This window comes from Gasterosteus aculeatus, chromosome Y (genome assembly GCF_964276395.1).
Source record: "Gasterosteus aculeatus chromosome Y, fGasAcu3.hap1.1, whole genome shotgun sequence".
NCBI lineage: Eukaryota > Metazoa > Chordata > Actinopteri > Perciformes > Gasterosteidae > Gasterosteus > Gasterosteus aculeatus.
In genome coordinates, this window is record NC_135709.1 from 6,289,787 (window position 1) to 6,307,614 (window position 17,828).

General features: G+C 46.5%; 1 protein-coding gene and 1 long non-coding RNA gene across 2 annotated transcripts in view; both read right to left on the minus strand.

The window, feature by feature from the left end:
• Positions 1–17,828, minus strand: part of LOC120812655 (nuclear receptor ROR-alpha A-like) — a 197,987-nt gene that overhangs the window by 158,978 nt on the left and 21,181 nt on the right. The gene's annotated exons all lie outside the window — the stretch shown is intronic.
• Positions 8,475–9,043, minus strand: LOC144391303 (uncharacterized). Its single transcript, XR_013455220.1, has 2 exons — positions 8,929–9,043; positions 8,475–8,829 (listed from the first exon to the last, which is right to left on the minus strand). It is a non-coding gene; the product is annotated as an uncharacterized LOC144391303 (long non-coding RNA).

The window sequence follows — 17,828 nt, forward strand, 5'->3', positions numbered from 1 at the left end:
GCGCTCATTTCTCATTCAGATACATTTAACAGTCTGGCTTTTCTAGGCTGCATCTGGAAACTGTTGGGAAAGTGTCTTTGCAGTGCTTCATTTTGATCATTAAGTAAACTGAATCCAGGAAAATCTGCGAGCCAGATGTTGGAGCAGCTGAAGAGGAGACTGACTAGAGTTCACAGATATTTAGAGTGGCTGTCTTTACTTTCAACCTATAAAACTATTAGTGCCGGTTCGGCTGTCAGCCGAGTCTTCTCTCTTATGGGCGAAAAGAGGGAGACCTTTTTTCTCCTCGCAGAAGACTCGCACTGTCACTGAGGGAGTGTTACCATTACTCAAAAAAGGGAAAGGGCCTTCATGTCGGAAAGTACTCCCTCACAGATTCCCTCTCTCGGCCCTTTTTACTCCCAGCTTCACACTTGATTCCCTCCGGCTTCCGTTGATTCATGTGCAACAGTGTTGATGGAGAGCAAACAGAAACCCTGTCCTTCAGTGTGCTAAAGTCCGCATCGTCTTCTTAACCCGTCTACTGATCAAATTCCCTGGTTTGGACCCGATATTCTACACAAAACGGCTTCATTCCCACCATAAAGTCATGGCTGTGAGAACAGGGCCAGAGGGGTCCTCCCCTTAAACATGCGGACAATGGGAAACACATCACATGTCTTTATCAGGAATCAGGAAACATTTATTGCCAAAATATGTCAAACATACAAGGAATTTGTCTTGGCAGTTGGTGCGTGACAGTAGACAGTGTAACAAAAGACAGCAGTGCACAAGTAATTAAATAAAATGAAATGCTAATGCAATGGGTTAGTAGAATAAGGCTATGGGTTAGTATAACACAAGAGAATAAAGTTAAGAGTTAAACTTTATTCTCTTGTTTTATACTAGAGATACTCGATATTCCCAAATAGTTACACCGTAAGACCCGATAAGGGTAATTACCGCACATTAAGTCATTGTCGTCGGAGACAATGCCGCACAAACTTTGGAGGGTTCTCAGCTCTTATCTAGTGGGCCTGCAGAGACAGCAGCTGAAAGCAATCTGCTATGCAGGAACAACTGGCTGCCTTAACAAGTGGGAAAACTGTCAAGAGAGGATTAATGCTCTACCTTAAACTTGAGTTAATAATAAATGGGCTGTTTACTTGTTCAGGGGGGAGGCCATAGATAACGGCACTCAAAACCCCTCTAACTGACAAAAAGATAAATTCTGGTTAAATGGTGACCTGCCAGCATCGTGGCCTCCAGTCCCCCGATCATTATGAACAAAACAAGAGTTTTTCTCTCACTTACTAATGGAAAAAGGTCAGATTGTTTGCATGTGAACGCTACGTTTTGAAGAAACTTTTGCATATTTTGTCCGTTGTCAATGGAATGAACCGAGCTTTCTTGAAAAAGTTCATTTGGTACGTTTACATTTCTGAATATTTAGTGCGCAAGAAAATGTGGCAAAGAAACCCCTGAGAAAGAGTCCAAGGGGTGTCTTCTTCTCTCCCCCTCTCTGTTTCGCTCCTACAGGGCTGTATTAGCCCACGGTAGGGATATAACTAATGAGCCTAGCTGCTCTCCACTGAGGGCATCCCAAGACAGCCTTTCTCCTACAATTGGTTCCAATGGGTTTAAATGCGCTGGTCGCTGCAAAGATCCACTGTGTCCAGGAAATTATAAAAGGTAATAAAATAGATGGAGGAGATGTAGCACAAGGGTAACTTTAAACATTATTTGCGGTTTCGTTGATTGTTGAGTATACAATGGCTTGGTGGAAAGTGGATGAATGTGATCGCTGGACAAATTTTACAACTGTGTATGTAATTGCGTTCACCGCCTCGGATGCATCATTAAAAATTGTGTTGATCGCACACAAATTAAGCTGTATGCTTTATATCGGGAGGGAAGAGGTCTTGAGAATGTGGACAGGCAGGAACACAGACAGTGAAGTTGCTACTAAAGCCTGTCCAAAACAAATGCAATGCTCATTGTTTGACTCAAACATCTTCAGTCATTTCCTACCTTCTGCAATCACATTTCGGACCTATTGTTGCTGGACAGAATGGCACATGTAGCCAGTGCTTCATATCCTGGCTGCTGGAATCAGACTATTCTGAGGTTTGGCTAAAATCCATGAGCAGCTTCAGAAACACATGGATTGTGTAGTTTTAGTTTTTTTCTGCCACTGTGAGTGTTGTCGGCAAGGATCAATTCTGCACTAAGAAGATACCAAAGCTTAATTTTGACTCTGGAAAGGTTGAGACAGAAAAACAGAGACACTCAACCAACCAACCAAATGTCCAAATGATTTCCATCAGCATCACATTCATGGCAGCAAACTGTTACATCAAGTTGTAAATAAAATAATCTCTGTGACAGAAATGCACCAAAGCTAAAGCTCACTTTGATTACGTGGTGTATACAAAGTCAATGGATGTATCACCCTGAGGAATAAAAAGGCAATTGCGCTGATCCTAAAGAAAGATGTGAACTCATCTACAGTATGGTCCACTTCACCGTACGGTCACCGCTGGCTTTATCCAAGCCAAACTGTAACGCGGGTGTTTCCCTCAGCAAAGACGTCTATTCAAAAGTTACTGCTTGGTTTTCATGACAACCAATAATAAATAAACCCTGAACACTGACTCACTCTTCTCAGGCTCGAAGCCGGAGTCTCTCCGATTTTGTGGCTGAGATGCTGAGAAAACCAAAGTGTTGTTGGCCGTCTCCTCAGCGAACTAGAAACAAGGGTATGAACCCTTTTTTAGAGGAGTGGTATAATTTTACCAACAAAGATAGCAAAGGGGCGTCTCCTCATTTTCCTAAGCTCCTCTTCCTCCTGTTAGGCATCCAGGGGACCCTCATTTGCAACACTGAAACCACGCCGTGAATATCACCCTCTGCTAATTCTCAACAGGTCTTTGTGGCGGTATAAATCATTAAGACAGATACTCCACAGAGATGCTATGGTGGTCATACACCTCTTGCACCGAAATGTATTTTGATTTCATTTATTCCGTGCTCCGTGGACGCAAACTGCATAACAAGATGGGTGATGTTAAATGTAACACCTTGTTCAGATCATTTGCATTAGTTTCAGCTAATTAACCCACCATAGCAGGATCTGCTAAAAGAGTGTCAGCAGGGGACAGTCGATCACAATAAATGATCCATAACCCAAGAATCAGGAATCAGGAAACATTTATTGCCAAAATATGTCAAACAATGGGTTAGTAGAATAAGGCTATGGGTTAGTATAAAACAAGGGAAAAATTTAAAATATTAAAAAAGTAAAAAAATATTAAGCATAAAGTGCACTAGCGAACAAGTAACAAAGTGACGAGTGACGACTAAGTGATAAATTACAGTTAAAGTGGCATGTGCAGTGTGAAGGGGAGTGACCGGTGGAATGTTATAGTCAGAGAGTGGGGGACCGGGCTCTGTTGATGATCCCGACTGCCGACGGGTAGAAACTGTTGGTGTGGCGGGAGGTCTTAGTCCTGATGGACCTCAGCCTCCTGCCAGATGCAAGGGGCACATCTGGCAGTTTTTGTCCGGGGTGAGAGGGGTCGGCCACGACCTTTTTAGCTCGCTTCAGAGACCTGGAAGCGAACAAGTCCTGTAGGGACGGCAGATTGCAGCCGATCACCCTCTCTGCAGAGCGGATGACACGCTGCAGCCTGCCCTTGTCCTTGGCTGTGGCTGCAGCGTACCAGACGGTGATGGAGGAGCAGAGGATGGACTCGATGATGGCCGTGTAGAAGTGGACCATCATCGTCTTTGGCAGGTTGAATTTCTTCAGCTGCCTCAGGAAGAACAACCTCTGCTGAGCCTTCTTTGTGATGGAGCTGATGTTCAGCTCCCACTTGAGGTCCTGAGTGATGATGGAGCCCAGGAACCAGAAGGAATCGACAATAGTGACGGGGGAGTCACACAGGGTGATGGGGGGGGGGGGGGGGGGGGGGGGGGGGGCTCTGTTCCGCCGGAAATCCACAACCATCTCCAGTGTCTTTAGAGCGTTGAGCTCCAGGTTGTTCTGGCTGCACCACAACACCAGATGGTCAGACTCCCACCTGTAGGCGGACTCATCCCCACCATAGATCAGTCCAATGAGGGTGGTCTTCAGGAGCTTGACGGACTGGTGACTGGAGGTGCAGCTGTTGGTGTACAGGGAGAAGAGCAGAGGGGAAAGAACGCAGCCTTGGGGGGAACCGGTGCTGATGGTCCGAGAGGCTGAGACATGTTTCCCCAGCTTCACGTGCTGCTTCTTGTCAGACAGGAAGTCTGTGATCCACTTGCAGGTGGAGTCGGGCACGTGCAGCTGGGAGAGATTGTCCTGCAGCAGAAACGGGATGATGGTGTTGAAGGCAGAGCTGAAGTCCACAAACAGGATCCTGGCGTAGGTTCCTGGGGAGTCCAGATGCTGGAGGATGTAGTGGAGGGCCATGTTGACAGCATCGTCCACAGACCTGTTGGCTCTGTAGGCAAACTCCAGGGGGTCCAGGAGGGGGTCGGTGAGGGACTTCAGGTGGGTCAGGATTAGCCGTTCAAAAGACTTCATGACTACAGAGGTCAGGGCGACAGGCCTGTAGTCATTGAGTCCTGTGATCCTGGGCTTCTTGGGAACAGGGATGATGGTGGAGGCCTTGAAGCAGGCTGGTACGTGGCATGTCTCCAGGGAGGTGTTGAAGATGTCAGTGAACACTGGAGACAAGCTGGTCAGCACAATGCTTCAGGGTGTGAGGGGAGACGGAGTCCGGACCGGCTGCCTTACGGGGATTTTGCCTTTTTAAGAGCCGGTTAACGTCTCTCTCCAGAATAGAGAGGGTGGTTGCTGGTGGGGGAGGGGAAGGTGATATAGACGAACTGCTTAAATTTCAATCTCTCCTCTCCTCGTTTTCTGCTTCTATCTCTGCTGCCAAAAGCTCTTTCTACCAATCCAAAATTGAATCTTCATTTTCTAACCCCAAAAAACTCTTCTCGATCTTCTCCAATCTCCTCGAACCCCCTACCCCTCCTCCCCCCTCCACCCTTCTTCCGGGAGACTTTGTCAACTACTTCACCAAGAAAATAGCTGACATACGCTCCTCCCTCTCAAACCCACTTCCTACTTCTCGCTTCTCCCTTCTACGTCCCACCGACCTCACCTCTTTCGCCCTCACTTTCCTCTTTCACCGCCCTCTCTCCTAACCAAATTCTTACCCTAGTAACCTCTTCCCGTCCGACCACCTGCCCTCTTGACCCCATTCCATCACATCTTCAACAATCTATCGCACCTGACCTTCTTCCGTTCCTCACCTGTCTCATCAACAACGCTGTTATCTGGCTGTTTTCCCAATTCTCTGAAGGAGGCAAGAGTCAACCCCCTCCTGAAGAAACCTACCCTCAACCCTTCTGAAGAAAACAACTACAGACCGGTCTCTCTTCTTCCCTTTTTGTCCAAAACCCTTGAACGTGCTATCTTTAATCAACTCTCCTCTTATCTCCACTGTAACAACCTCCTTGACCCCCACCAGTCAGGAGACTGCTCTCCTTGCTGTCTCAGAGCAACTCCACACTGCTAGAGCCGCCTCTCTCTCCTCTGTCCTCATCCTTCTGGACCTCTCTGCTGTATTTGACACGGTCAACCACCAGATCCTTATTTCCTCCCTTCAGGAACTGGCTCTGCTCTCTCCCTTCTCTCGTCCTACCTCGAACGGCCGCACCTACCGGGTAACCTGGCGAGGATCTGTGTCGGAACCTTGTCCTCTTACTACTGGAGTTCCTCAGGGTTACGTGCTGGGTCCCCTCCTGTTCTCGTTTTACACCAACTCTCTTGGCGCTGTCATTCGCTCGCATGGCTTCTCCTACCACAGCTATGCCGATGATACCCAACTAATTCTCTCCTTCCCTCACTCGGACACCCAGGTGGCGGCTCGGATCTCTGCCTGTCTAACTGACATCTCTCAGTGGATGTCCGCCCACCATCTGAAAATCAACCCCGACAAGACTGAACTACTTCTCTTTCCCGGAAAAGATTCGCTTACCCAGGACCTGACAGTCAACTTTGGAAACTCCGTGCTAACGCCCACTCTGACCGCTAAGAACCTCGGCGTCACACTCGACAGCCAACTCTCCCTGACTCCCAACATCACTGCGACAACGCGATCCTGTAGATACACGCTCTACAACATCAGGAGAATACGTCCCCTTCTGATTCAGGCTCTTGTCATCTCCCGCCTGGACTACTGCAACTCCCTCCTGGCTGGTCTCCCTGCCACCGCCATTCGAACTCTGCAGCTTATTCAGAATGTAGCAGCTCGACTGGTCTTCAACCTTCCGAAATTCTCCCACACTACTCCACTCCTCCGCTCTTTTCACTGGCTACCGGTGGCTGCCCGCATCCAGTTCAAAACATTGGTGCTCACGTACCATGCTGTGAATGGATCGGGTCCAGCTTACATCCAGGACATGGTCAAACCCTACATCCCAACCCGCACTCTCCGCTCTGCATCTGCAAAACTACTCGTTCCTCCCTCACTGAGAGCAAAACACACGACTAGATCACGACTCTTTGCTGTCCTTGTGCCGAAATGGTGGAACGAGCTCTCTGAAGACACCAGGACCGCAGAGAGCCTTCACATCTTCCGCAGCAAACTAAAGACACACCTCTTCAGACTCTACCTCGACTAAAGACTAACAAATTGTAGCACTTAAATTGTTCTTGTAACGTCACTCATCTATAGCAAATTGTAATTTGGCTTATTTGAGGAAATTGTTTCTTGTTCTCCTGAGTTTGTACTCTATGGTTGAATGCACTTATTGTACATCGCTTTGGATAAAAGCGTCCGCTAAATGACATGTAATATAATGTAATGTAATAAAGATGAAGAGGCGTGAGCACCTGATGTGCTGGGAAGGGAGGGTGGGGGACTGCAGCAGGTTGCTGGAGCTGTGGGGGATGGGATCAGGACATTGTCTTTCGAATCTGCAGTAGAACTCATTCAGCTCATCTGCCAGGCGGAGGTCATTCATGGAGTGGGTTTTTTTTGGCTTGTAGTTAGTGAGGTGTTTGAGGCCTCTCCAAACCAAAGCAGAGTCACTTGCTGAGAACTGTTGTTGGAGTTTCTCAGAGTACAGTCGTTTAGCATCTCTCACCGCCTTGCTAAACTTGTATTTTGAGTGTTTGTCCCCGCTCCTAAATGCCTGATCCTTCTGCAGGCGTAGTGTTCTGAGTTCCGCTAACGTCTAACTTGAGCCACTTACAGTCCAAAGATTGATGAACAAACAGTGCAAATTTAGATGATTCTAGGTATGCCGCATCTGCAGCAGATACAGTGATGCTATATGGAGGATGCTCATTGTGAGGCTACCATTGTTCTACTGCTAATCGTGGCTCAGCTTCTCAACCAACCAGCACTAGAGGCTTAAATACAGCAGCCCCTTTAAGACCCCGTGCGGACTCTAGTTTGCCTGAATCCGGGTTCATTTTTCCCACCTACCCACTTTTTAAATCGCGTGCACATGAACCCAGTGAATCCGATTGACTCCACTGTAGTACATTCCCCACGCCTGTTGGTGGCGCTTTAAGGTGCTACAGACAACTGAAGAAGAAGACAGGAGCATGCATATAAGACTTGCAATCACGTGATGCAATCACGTGGGGCAATCCGATTAGGTATGCGGATAGCGTGCAGACGAACACGAACAGCGATCGGATTTCGAGTTTACTCACTTTGGACCCCCGATTCAAGGAAGTGCGGATACAGTGCGTTCGTCTGCAGTGCGTTTTTTCTTCTTTTTTTCAAACCTTCTTTCACTTCTTATGCACACAATTTAATTACATGAATCGTAGTTCAGTCTCTCAGTTAGTTGTTGCAGCAGTAGAGCATTTGAGCTGATAGAGATGGGAGGACGCTCTCACCTACAGAACCATGAAAAAGTTCTAATCTTAATTATTATTATTCATGTCAACAATATACAATTCACTGCATGAAAAGTGAGATTTTTGTCCCCGTAAACGCCCGGTAATCTCCCTAATTTTCGACAATTTGCAACCCGCGCACGTCGCGTTTGTCTGTGCCACAAATTGTCGGAAACTAACCATGACGTAGGTGGAGAGCTGGCGGAGGTGCGAATGGCCCGAATTAGCATATGAATGCAGCAAAACCGCGGGTGGCCGAGCCGAGCGGGCTTGAATATCCTTACTCCTTATTGGATGAAACCACAACTTACTAACAAGTAAAATCACTCGTGATTGGCAGCAAAACCACACGTGGGCAGACCAGGCTTGAGTTTCCTCGTTCATGATTGGAGGAAAACAACTTTCAATCACTCGTGATTGGTTGGCAGATCTGTCGCTATTGGTCACCCGCCTCATTTTATTTATATATTCATATTATGCTGTATATTCATTTCAAGGTTATCCTATGTAGGCTACTACACTATTATTAGGATACCAACAGGACATCAATGAATTTATAGAGAAAATGAACATTTGCCACATGTTTATGCAAAGAAAGAGCTTTATTAAAACACACAAACAATAACTACATACAAAGTGAGGATCTGCCCACACTTGGGTAACGGCGGTTTAAAAAACTACAGCTCAGTAAACTGTCCGTTTGCCTCCTTGGGGTTGTAGACCGTCACTGGCGGCGTGTTTTCCGAGGCAGGTCTGTTGCGCAGGCGCCTCGTGTGTGTGGCTCTGTATTTCTGAGTCGCCTCTAACCGGGACCGTACAATCCACCCCGAGACCCCGCCAACAACGCCATCCTCTCCGTCCGACGTGAGCTCTACGGTGGCGGATTTCCAGAGTTCCACCTCGTCATCAGCCAGCACACTTTGTCTCGATTCCAGTAGCTGTAAAAACAACAATGAATCAGTACTGTGCGATGTGATGCGTATGGACTCAACACATCTATCAATGCACCTGAAACAAGTCAGCAAATAAACTCTGACCCTCTTTCTTCTTGCTTGACTCCGCGCTGAATCCTTCGCAGCTTCCGCCCGCAATGAGTGTTCCGCCTGAACCTGAAGCTCCTGCGTCCCGTCTCAAAATACGTCTCACAGGGAGCTGGAAAACAATTAAATGAGTGGTATGAATACAAAAAAAATCAAACGCAAGTCACAGTAACATTTAACAAGGAAGGAGAAACAGTGTCACTTACACACAATGACGTCGTCTAAATCTGGACTTTTCCCGGAGCAAATACGAGGTCACCGTCTCATTATGAGGCGAGATTAGTCTGTGAAAACAAAATGTACAGTTATGATCGGTGTCCATCCTATGGTATTCATACGTGTATATTTCCTTATAGCGCAGAATGAAATCATATTCTTTAAATCTTACCCTTGCCCCGGTTCATGGCGCCTGTAATTCGTCTCAGAGTTGTGAAGATGGCGCACCGCTTCCTGTGAACGACACGGCAGAGAAAACACACTTTAATAAAGCTGTTTCTGCTCACTTGTAAGGCTACTAGGCTACTCTTAGCTTAGAACGTATTCTTACCACTATCTTGGGATTGTGCGCCCGTCTCCTCTTCTTTGAGTCAGTTCCTCTCCTCCATGGACAGAAACCTGGAGAGTCCCGAACGCTCCAGTGGAGCGAACCACTCGTTGATATCGGCAGTTTGTTGTTGGAGTTGATGAGACGATCCACTGAGAGCATTCAGCAGCTTCTTCTCATCTGTCTGCGGACTGGCCGAAAGTTGGTGACCGCGGAGAGGAGTTGAAGGCGAGTTGAACGCGAGACGTCGTCCAGCCATTATTCACGAACCAGCAAAAACCAAACAAAGGAACTGGAGATACAGTTCTTCTGTGTATAGTAACACACACGTGTCTGTTTGTATGCTCGTCTTGCAAGTACTGCTGTCTGAGTCATGCCTATGACCTCACACGTGATTGGATGAGGAGTCTAAGGGTCCTCCAATCACATACGAGGTTATTGTTATACGGAAGGACCAGTATTTTAGGAAGACAAATGGTTGGGACTTTGAAACAGCTGATATGCTTTATGTAAAGCAGTGTTTTGGTGTCAGCAGAACGACTTTACCTAGAAATCTGTACAGTGGTGCCTCTTTCTCCATTCCACCAGACACTCTTGAGTCTGACAGACATGCAATGTTGACAATGTATCATCACATGTACCCTTGTGTCACTGAGGTTGAATGTTTTGCCATGACATGTAAACGGGTAACATATATGAATGTAACTTACTCAATCGATAGATGCAGAGCATAAAGGTCAGCATATGTTCATGCTAAGTGGTGTGGAACAGTTTTGAGGAACCCGTCCTTGACCCTCTAGCAGAACTACGACCAGCCATTATAAAGCAGTTTATAGTTGTTAATGTTGTGTCAAAGGGTACGGCATTTAAACATGTTCTTGCACAAGTTTCCTGGCTTCATCCCCACCCGGACAGACATTTTTATGGAAAGCCAATAGAAGTTTGGGGCTTGCAGGGAACAGACACGTCATACCCAGCATCATTTCTGCCAGTTGAGCGCATTGCTAGAAGATGTGTGGGTAATACATCCTCTGTGCATTTAAGAAGACCAAAGAAAAGGTCACTGTAGTCCTGCCACTATGCACTGTAGTTGAGCTCTAGGAGACTGTGATCTCTGCAGACCCCTCATGCTGATTCAAATGTTGTTTGCATGGAATGCTCATTTTACCTTTATTAAAACTAATTTTTTAAAGAAGTTATTTTGTGTATCTATTTTACATAACATTTGCCATTGCTAATGGCGTACACAGTAATCTAGCATATTTGAATTAAATAAATCAATTCAAGCTAAAATGTAAGAGTCTATAATTAGGCTACTGAGCCTGATCTATTTGTACCAGAGATTTTTATTACCTTTTAAAAAAATGTCACCTGGGCTAAAACTCCCTCTGCGATCCTGATTTGCATTTGTATAGCTCACAGCATTTTCATTTATAAATGAAGAACAAAGCCTCAAAGCCTTCCCTAGAATTAGGAGGAGAGGGGTCATGGGGGGACAACTGCCAAGGGAGGCCCACGTCAATTTCTGACAATTTACGGCAGTTTTCGGCGTTGCCCGCAAATTGCCGTGAACAGCCGCAAACATGAAATTCCACGACAATTTACAGTGCCGCATACTGCCGAAAATCCCACTTTTCATGCAGTGATTATAAGTTAACTGCCCTCTGGCCTGCGTGCTATTTTGCTGGGATTTGAATAATAACTAGCTGTATTTGCAGCACAGTGAGACCATTCTTCCTCCTAAAACTCTCCTAAAAAATTTTGTTCGCAGCATCATGATAAAAGTCCCGAACCATAGCAAATATTCTTGCCAATTCTGAGCAACGCGATTGTTTTCAAATCATTTAGTTCATTTATCTTGCGGACTTGAACGTGGGCGGAAAAGTGTTTGCGAGCACAAACGAATATCAGGTTAAGCAGAAGAAAGCCATGAGCTGGCACTTTGCTTGCTTTGTAATCTCTACCCTCCTATCTTCATAACAAATTCAGTGTGGACTCCGCAGCCCCCCCTCCCCCAAAAAAAGGGCCGTGCTGTGGCAGTCGCCTGCCAATTAAACAGATAATTATGCAAATGTAGCCTTTACTTAATCAGCGAGTGGGCAGCAGACAGAGCTTTCTACAGGGCAAAGGCTACTGCTGCATTCATACAGGAGAGAATATAACAAACTCGTGATCTCGCCTCATTTCATTTTCATTTACACACACACACACACACACCTTTAATTATCAGAAACAGGAAGCTTACAAGCTGAAGTCAATGACCACAGGGAGAAAACGAGACGCCGCTGCTGACTGTGCACGAGTAACATTTGCACGATACAGCGCTGCAGCGGCGCGCTGCATCCGTAATGGCCGCCTTCCAGAACTGATAAGGCACGTTTCCGTCTCCAACAGGTACGATTACTGCCGACAGTTTGTCAACAGCAAACCACTCCGCCGTGATTCAAATAAACGAGGTCAGGGAGGGGGGGGAACAAAGTCGAATTGTAAAGTGACAAAAGTGCCAATGCAGTTTTAGTATGAAAGCAGCCTCATTAGTATTGGACGTATCGCCTTTTCTTGAGACGGCTGCCAGATTGAGCGGTTCTAGAAGCGCACCGAGCCGTTCAGGATGCACAGCACAACAGAATGCTAATGGAGGGCACAAAGCACTGTGCTGACAGGATTTCAATATGGGGATTGTTAACAGTCAGAGTGGGGGGAAAAGGCTGGATGCCCGAGTGCTCTAATCCCACCTGCCTTTCTGTACTGTACACGGAGGAGGGGCGGGGGAAGGGAAGGGAGGGGGCTAAAGAAGCCCCCGGGATGCTCGATATCTGCGTCCTCTTGACCACATCTCAGCCTCCCCTGATGAGAAACACGGTCTCTGTGGCCAAGGTGAAGCAGCGCGGCTCAAAGAGGGCGGCATTAGGCCCGGACCTCCCAACGCTTCGCTGAAACATTCATGAGGTTGCCAGCGTGGAGGCACAGGGACAGAAGCCCCCCCCCCCCCCCCCCCCCCCCTACTGGATCCCCGGCTTGCTGCTTCACCAGGGTGAGAGTGACGGGCTCTGGTGGGAGTCCAGTGGTCTCCGCGGGTACCGGCCACTCGCCTGGTGCCTGCTGGGCGGGGGCCCGGTGCTCTTTAAGCCGAGGAGGACTCACGCTCCGCCTGCGTTTGTTCCTTGGCGACTAACAGAAGGCGGCTTGCGTCTGGGGGAAAAGACGCGGTGAAGCTGACGCGTTTAGATGGGAGAGCGGTCGCGCCTGTCGACACGGACGCGGTGAAGCAACCAGGACCTGCGAAAGGACTGATGCTGTCAGGAAGCAGGAAGTAGACAGCAAGGGCCGCGATAGTTTCCATTCTGTAGCTATAGGCACTCATGGATACCGCAACGCTGATTGTTACTGAACTCAAAACCAAATCCTTTTCACAGCCTGAGAGATTATTTATTCTCTTTAATTTACACCCTCCCTCCCCCAAAAAAAGATCTCCCCCGTTACGTTCGCTAGTAAAACACTTTGCGCGATGCCAAATCCTTCCCTCCAGTTTACCTGACCTTGTTGAGGCGATATTCCATGTGTTGATTACAGAAAGGTGAGTCATTTCTGCCTCAACGCCAACAGCCGGATGAATGTCTACAACTGAAGACGATCCGTATTAAAGTCGTTGTGTAGACAGGGATGTGCCACAGTGCAGCGAGCAGTAAAGGAATGCCTGGACTGACACGGTGTATAGAAGAGTGAAAAGCCATCGGATAGATTTGAAGGTGTTTTTTCATCAGATTTACTCGTTGCGGCTCAGCAAATACTCAAATACAAAAAAGATCTAAACCAAGTCAAACATTTCAGAAGTTGTAGAGACTTTAACCTACACATCTTGAACTCAATGGATTTCAGGTGTTGTATTAATACAGAGTACACAATACATATGTCTGAAAAACGAGTGCCGCGGAGGTGCTTGACAAAGCGAAGCACACAGCGAGGTTCAAAATCAGGGCTTCTCAGTTACCTTCCCGCCACCGCGCTGCATGACAATCACTGCACTACAGACAGAAAGTTGGGCTGTGTTAATTTGAGCACTACACATCCACAGGCAATCTGCAGAAAGACACCAATTACACAGAGTTTTAAAGTGTCTAATTGAGGCCCTTCAGTCTGAATATGTTATTGCCAGTTCTGATTCAAGGATGAAGACAACGTGCTTGGCTGTAGCCTGCTTGGCTGAGCATCCATCCTATTAGCACCACATATCCCTTGTAAGAGAAAGTACAAGGGATATGTGGTGCTAATAGGATGGATGCTCAGCCTTTGGTTCAGCGTCCTCCTACTGAACCAGCACGCCATGGGGTGATAATCCTTATTTTGTTGCGCAGGCTTATTACAATGCTAGCAGTAAATTTTGCATTTAACCACAGGCCATAGCTGCTTGATGTGAGAGCAACCCTCTGGAGGAAGTGTCAAGTCTACAGCATATCACGAAATGGCCTATTATGCTGTTAAGAAAACTTTTTAAGCTGAAATTTTTTTTTAAAAATGTGTGCTTACAAAAGCTGAGCATTGCGATTGAGGGAAAACTGCAGAATGTTCTTCTTCCTGACATAAATTATTATCATCATCATCAGGTATTCTGATGTCTTCTTACACTTAAAATAATTACTCGGGAGTAAGAAGGCCAAACTTTAAGACGGACCGGACTTAAAAGGACACAAGCCTCTGATGAATGAGAGCGATTCCTAGAGCTTGAATCAAACCTTCGCCTAAATTGGGTGAGTGCTGATGAACTTGGTGGGCCATTAATTCCACTTCCAGTGCGCCACATATGCTTTGTCCACAAACTCGCGTACGGGTCACACTGATTTCCATGACTGACTCCAAAACCATCCACCAGACTCTCATTAGGAACCCCATGTTGAAGAACATAAATAATGCAGCGCATTTAGAACACTGGCCAGCGTCTGTACGTTCGTGTTTGATCTTGTCAAGTTTAGCTCACATTTCTGCATTTATTCTGTGGCGTTTAACTAAGCAAGTTCCCCAAATGCACACAAGGGTGTCGCAGGCGGTCACTGGTATTTGATGGGTATGAATATGGAAACGTTTGAAGATTAACCCAAAAGACTAATGCCGCCGTAGCACTTGCAACGGGTAGATCAGCTAATGAGAAGCCAGCCCTGGTCTTTGGCATCATAAACATTTCACCAAATGTATTCCAAAGCCCACTGGAAAAGTATGTGGAGAGTTCTTCCCCTTATGTACTGTACTTCATCTCATTACAAGAAGGAGTCAAAAACATCGGCAGGAACTTTGAAGCTCAGCGCTCTTCTGGCAACCAGAAGGCACAGAGGTGAAAGTGGGCAAATTAAAAGATATATAAACTCTAAAGAATCTGGCCTGTGCAACCACTGAAGTGTTACAAAATACAAATATGAAGTGCATGCACATAAACACCCAACAAGTGTGAGTAAAGGGTTAGTTTCTCAATCTCAATCAGGAGTTTAGAAGACTTTCACCGAGACGATATGCTTCAGTGTCTCATCTTGAACTCAGTATTTAGATGCATGTGTGGACACGGCCCCGTACGAAGAGGCCTGCCCAGTTACCACTGCTGTTGAGGGGTTCTTCCCGACTGACATCAGGTCGAATTGTAAAGCAAAGGTCTGGTACGTAACCTACAGTTGATTCAAGGGTCCAATAATGCAACACCCCCCCGAAATGGTACATTATTGGACGATAAAGTGCAGCCTCTCGTACCTTATTGCTTTAATAAAAGTCTACCGGTACTTTCGTTTTCTCTGTCTTTAGTGGCAGCTGATACCAAGTCGTCTTGGCACAAGCCCGCTGATTCGAAGCGAAAAAGGGGGGAAACAAGCATGTCAAGCTCAGCTTTATTGAAGGTCAGACTAGCCTACTTGCAGTGTGGGCAATTTTTGCCCTTAAGTCATTTAGCTTTAATTTCCACATCTGATATGACAAAATGTGCTCCCTGTAAGCGGGATAAGTGTAGCATTGGCCAGCGCTAAAAATATTAAGTCTTAGATGTTAAGAGACCACGGTTTGTTTTCCCAAGTCATTAGCTGAGATAGCCGTTACACTGACTTTGATTGATACCATCAATGCCCCTGTGAAAGCAAAGATGAAAAAGTTCAGCAGAATTACCACATGCTCATCGAAGAGATCAACTACAGTAAACAAGAATAGTTAATTTGTTGCCAGCAGATAATCAAACTGGATTAAGCTGATTTGATAACTGATTTTAAAAGGTGCCGTGGCTGTGAGTGCAGAGCGTGAGCCAAAATGTGATATGACAGCCGGTTCCTCCTTTAAGCAACATATTGCTACGTTTGATACACAGTTACTCATCCTGCCCCGTTGACAGCAGTGGAGGTAAAAAGTTAGGGGCTATGAAAGTAATATACACGACAACAGCATTTCATCATGTGTTGTACCAACTCCCAGATACTCGCTGTTAGCTCAGGACCCAGAGGAGCTTCTGTATCTCCACGATAAACTCATCTGGCATGATTTATTAACTAGTGAATCACACTCTGCTCTCGCTCCGCAACACACACACACACACACACACACACACACACACACACACACACACACACACACACACACACACACGCTAGTCTACAGCTTCTCCGGAACAGTAAGCCTTTCCACAGGGACAGTCAAAGTCATTAGCACCTCCAAACTTTCTCCATGCTAATTCTCGCTTTGATATACTGGGTAGCTCATTTAAAACATAGTTCAGAAACAGTGCGCTGATTTTTAAAAACTTTCACACCCAAACACGACTTCTGACTGCTCTCACATAACAGAGCTCCCTCACAAAATTGTGCAGACTTTAATAATGCTTCTTGGAGAACGCAACTTTTAAGTTCTGCCGGTTTAAAAAAAAAGAAAAATCATGAGACGTTTCACTTTCGACTCCTCGGTGGTTCTGTTGAATCGCGGCGCCTCCCCATCGTCGGCACCGCTACGTCCGCTCAGGCCAGGATGACCTTGTGGAGGTCGGGCTAAGGCAGCTGTCTTATCACACCGGCCCTGCGGCGGTCTCAAGCGGCCCATCCAGTGCGCTGCTGGCACCGGACTGCACAAAGAATGCTGGCATCCTTTCGATCTTTGAGCCTCCATCTGCCTCCACTCTGACCGAGGGGCTACTTCTTATTTTAGACCATCTATTCGCATCCTCGCGTCTGTGTCCGCTCGCTACCCGCTACTCGCTACAACTTTCAATCACTCGTGATTGGTTGGCAGATCTGTCGCTATTGGTCACCCGCCTCATTTTATTTATATATATTTATATATTCATAATGATGTATATTCATTTCATTGTTATCATATGTAGGCTACTACACTATTATTAGGATACCAACCAGGACATCAATGAATTTATAGAGAAAATGAACATTTGCCACATGTTTATGCAAAGAAAGAGCTTTATTAACAACACACAAACAACAATTACATACAAAGTGAGGATCTGCCCACACTTGGGTAACGGCGGTTTAAAAAACTACAGCTCAGTAAACTGTCCGTTTGCCTCCTCGGGGTTGTAGACCGTCACTGGCGCCGTGTTTTCCGAGGCAGGTCTGTTGCGCAGGCGGCTCGTGTGTGTGGCGACCGTACAATCCACCCCGAGACCCCGCCAACAACGCCATCCTCTCCGTCCGACGTGAGCTCTACGGTGGCGGATTTCCAGAGTTCCACCTCGTCATCAGCCAGCACACTTTGTCTCGATTCCAGTAGCTGTAAAAACAACAATGAATCAGTACTGTGCGATGCGATGCGTACGGACTCAACACATCTATCAATGCACCTGAAACAAGTCAGCAAATAAACTCTGACCTGCTTTCTTCTCGCTCGACTCCGCGCTGAACTCCGCTTACTTACACACTTACACACAATGACGTCGTCTAAATCTGGACTTTTCCCGGAGCAAATACGAGGTCACCGCCTCATTATGAGGCGAGATTAGTCTGTGAAAACAAAATGTACAGTTATGATCGGTATCCATCCTAGGGTATCTATACGTATATATTTCCTTATAGCGCAGAATGAAAGCATATTCTTTAAATGTTACCCTTTGCTCCGGTTCGTAGCCTGTAGTTCGTCTCGGACTTGTGAAGACGGCGCACCGCTTCCTGTAAACGACACGGCAAAGAAAACACACTTTAATAAAGCAGTTTCTGCTCACTTGTAAGGCTACTAGGCTACTCTTAGCTTAGCTTGAGGCTACTCGGCTACTCTTAGCTTAGCTTGAGGCTACGCTACTTTTAGCTTAGCTTGCAGTCATCGAATGTATTCTTACCGCTATCTTGGGATCGTGCGCCCGTCTCCTCTTCTTTGAGTCGGTTCCTCTCCT